Genomic DNA, 4274 nt, shown 5'->3' with positions numbered 1-4274 from the left:
CATCGCTGGCAAAGCAGAGATCCAACATTCGACCGTTTTCGTTTGTCATGCTGTTAATCTGCCGCAAAGTCGCTGTACTCGGGGAGTCTAATATAAAGTTCCATAGGGTCGAAAAAGTTCGAGGTCGAGCGTACTGGATAGGGGTAGAGAAAGTTACTAAGGTAGGAGCACCACTTCAAACCTGGCAAATTGCAGTCACCAATCACTAGAATGTCATTTTTGGGTGCACAGAGAGAGCTAACTTTAGATAAGCAGCGCGAAAAAGACTCAGCTAGGGCAACATCTCTCGTGCGGTCAGGAGGCAGATACAGTACGCAGGCATAAAGTTTACAGTCACCAAGATCAATGCGGATCAACACAAGTTCCAGATCACTCCAGGAACTGTCTTCGATGAACAACGCTGGGAGTTCTGACTTAACGGCAATCAACACTCCGCAACCGATGGTCTTTTTGCTATTACGTGAACTGCGATCGCAACGAAACACTGAATAGTCAGGTCCAAAAATCTGGCTCGAAAGAGTACGGTCGTTCAGCCATGTTTCCGTGAAAGCGACAATGTCGTAACAGCAACATGAGCTTGTGAGCACATAGTCTGCTAGACACGAGTACATACCTCCGACGTTCTGGTAGTACAAAGTTATTGAGTCAAAAGTTTCCGAGGCAGAGCTAGATCCCTGAACACTGGAAAAGAGAGGACCATCAGGCGGAGGAAACCGGTCGGGAGTGCCATACTTGCCTGAGTCCACAGGCTGGAGAACCCCTGCGCAACAGACGAACTCAGGGCCGGGACGACTGAAGACGCTGTCGGGAAACTTCGTTCCAACGGTCATATATGTCTCGTATTTCACGTTCAACGTGAATCAAAGCAATCGAATGATTCCAACATACCAACAGGACTCAAGTCTCAGGTCGCATTTTTCATGTCTAATGACACTAGATAACTTGAACTACTATGTTCGTTGCTTGGGCATGTTTATTTTTAAAACTCGATTTCTGAGGACTCCCAGATTCATCGGGAGACTCTAGTCCTTAATATCCATCTAGTCCTTAATATAAACATAAACAAGTCACACCAACCTAAATCGCAATTAAAGTTGACTTTAGGTTTGAAGTCTCAAGTCTCAAGTCTCAAGGCTAAGAGCTCAGGTACATGTCTCACTTGTTAGGTTAGCCTTTGATTGTTTTTTTGAAAATTTAGGAAATTTTTCCTTATGAAAATGACAGCTTTATTTTTGACAACGATATGCTCACGTAATTGGCGATTTGCAGCAAAACTATTTGACATGCAGCGCATACTAGATTTCAGTTACGGAACTAACAAAAGGGTGATGATAGCTGATTGTTAACACATCAGTCAATGGGAGTTGCTTTCAAAATTGTGGTTTTTGCGGAAACTAGCAAATTTCGGACAGTCAATATGGCAGAATCGGGTAAGAAAATCTTCGATTTACTAGTCCTGATAGTTTTTGCATAAGAAGATTTAGTTTTTATGTGATGTTTTGATAAAAAACATTTGTGACTTTTTAAGGTTCAAACCAAGGCGAAGCTATTCCGATAGAAATCGACATGGTGGATGTGCTTGACTACGTTAGAGATTCTGTCCGGCCAATTCGAGAAGTGTCAGCAGTTTTTGAAGCCAATCACGTAGTATTAATCGGCTACCATAAGAAGACGGATGAATTTATAAAGCTGATAGGGTATGTTACACAAAAATCACATCCAAACGCCGTGCCAAATCAAATTCAGCTTAAACTCACACACTACATTTCTTTATGGATTTTGAGCTGTAGCTGCAAAGCAGAAACAGGAAAGTGCAAACATATCATCGCTTGTTTTCTGTTTTTGAAAAATTTAAAGGTTAAACTCAGTCTAATGGCTGGATTTCAACACAAATTTATTTCTGGTAGGTTCCGGAAGGTAGAATATATGTCTTGCACTGATGCTGCTCAAGCGTGGGGTAAGACAAAAATGGACAAAAAAAACAGCGCCATGGTGTGCCAAACCTATACAAGATTTATATTGCGTGAAAAAAATTGCAAGATTGCAAGCAAAGAATGCAGATTTGAAGGAGAAAATACTTCAAGAATATTTATTGACTATTTTACCAAAATATAAATGATAACTGATAAACTCTGGGTCACATGTGGCTCGCAAAAGGCCAGTTCGACATGCTTGTTTAAGACTGTGTTACTGATTCTTTCAGGCCGATTCGAGAAACCTTTTTTTAATTCCTTAGAAGAACAAATCATCCTTTTCCAACGCAGTTCCTAATCGGTTCCATCCGTTTGATCAAACATATTTTTTATCCTGAAACTCGACACGTATCTAAAATAAATTTTTAAGAAATATTTTATGAAAACGAACTTGCCAAAAATGAATAAAATATTACGTGCTAAAAAATCTTCGTCCGAAAGTTTCTTATAAATAATTTCCAGGTCGTTTATTGAAAAATCTTTCCTTTTCGGAAACCTTTGCTGTTTTAAAGCGCAACTTAAAACACTCTTTCTCCGGGTAGGCCTTCCAAGCTGCTGCAAGTTGAGACATAAACTTTGTTTTCCGGAAAACTAAAAATTAATGATGTATAAATAATGAAAACGTTTAGAAAAGTATAAGCGATTAAAGAATTCACTTTTTCTTACCATATTCTCCAATCCCAATTGGCTAAATGTTTTGTTTAACTGAAAAATTCTAAAAATTGTCATGTGTTTTGGAAAACTACTACTTGTTTTGACACTTGGGTCCCTAACATCATCATTTTGATCGCAGGGCCCTCTGAGAGTCGTTTTGAACTGCAAATCGCCAATACTTTAAATTAAAGTTATTTAAAAAAAAAGAAAATTTCAAAAAATTAGCCAACGTAGTCTACCGTCCAAAATTCGTCCCAAAAATCACCCGGAAAGCACCGGAAAAATATGATCGGCCGACAGAATCAACGACGACGACGCCGCCGCCGCCGAAAAAACAAACGTGTAAATTAATCGCACTATAATTTTCGGTCAGGACCCAAGATTTATGGCCGACACGCCCATAAATAATCAATTTGAATCGATCTTTTGCCCGGTTCCGCCGCGTCGGCCGCCCGGTGCGAGGATTAAAAACAACTGAAGGCTGCTGCTGAAGGCGACGAAAAGGTATTTTGCGGCCGGCAAGGACCGGATTTTGCGTATCGTATAATATTTGTGCGATTGGGGATTCCAATTTGTCCTTTCTAAAATGGATCGTGGATTGTTTTTTTTTGTTTTGTTTCAAGTTGTTTAGTTGAATAGGTTGAAATTCGAGTTTCTGCGGGTGTCGGCTGACAATGGATCGTAATTTCGCCGCTATTCGAAGACGTGAAAATTTGAATCGTCGAGAGGTTTTTTGAAGAAGCTTCGGTTTGTTGATGAGGAGATAATGGTCAATTGTTTCGACGATTTTCGAAAGTTTTTTCTTGTCAAATTATTGGTTGTGTGGGATGGATGAGACACGTTGCTATTTTTGGATTTTTTGGTAGTCTGAGTTATTCATTCATAATTTTAAAAGATTGTTCGAGACAATGGTCTTTAATTTTTTTATGTGGGTCAATTGGGCACTTTAGCTTGAATGGTCGAAACAAACCACGCATCGGAATAGTATTTACAGAAAAAAAAAAACACAGATACACACAGATTCATTTTATAAGAATTGTTTATGTATTTGGAGATTTCCAAATTTCAATTGTTAATTCGAGTTAATCAGTTGAATTTTAAAAATACTTACTTGTTAAGAAATTTTATGTAGTGCCATACAACCACTCAAGGAAATTATTATTTTTATTCGAGTAGACAGAAGAAGAAACTCACTTCTGAAAGTTATTCGCAATCCTTTATGAAATAAAAAAATACAAGTTTTGTTAAAACACTTCCATCAAAACTTGAGGAATGGACCTCATTCCTTAACACTGCCAGCCATGGATGCATTTCGCAAGGAATTTATCGTTTTATGTTTCGTCTTTTCAACTCCTTTTCAGCGCATCCGAAGATTGATCACGCCATGGCACTTTGCAGCCCGATCTTTCATTTGGCTCTTTTGTGAATCCTGAAGTGAACGAACACAGATATTGAATTTCGAATTAATGAGAAAAATTTCCCGCTGCGTTGTAAAAAGTTGCCCCTTTTTTGCGTTTTTTGTGTTCTGTTGAAAGGAATCCTCCCAAAGGCGCCAGAAAATTACACTTCCATCATGTTTCGCGCGTAACGCGATGGAATGTGTATGATTTATTGTGAACCATCACGATTGGCCCGGGTAATGTTGCT

The 4274-nt window shown here is 39.0% G+C and overlaps 1 long non-coding RNA gene across 1 annotated transcript; it reads right to left on the bottom strand.

The window, feature by feature from the left end:
- Positions 1-2135: 2135 nt before the first annotated feature.
- Positions 2136-2776, bottom strand: LOC129751343 (uncharacterized). The gene is made up of 3 exons (XR_008738682.1): positions 2640-2776; positions 2390-2564; positions 2136-2325 (listed from the first exon to the last, which is right to left on the bottom strand). It is a non-coding gene; the product is annotated as an uncharacterized LOC129751343 (long non-coding RNA).
- Between the last annotated feature and the right edge of the window lie 1498 nt (positions 2777-4274).

The sequence above is a fragment of the Uranotaenia lowii genome, chromosome 3, assembly GCF_029784155.1.
Source record: "Uranotaenia lowii strain MFRU-FL chromosome 3, ASM2978415v1, whole genome shotgun sequence".
NCBI lineage: Eukaryota > Metazoa > Arthropoda > Insecta > Diptera > Culicidae > Uranotaenia > Uranotaenia lowii.
Note: the sequence above shows the minus strand (reverse complement) of the source record. Positions and strands in the feature narration are given on the sequence as shown.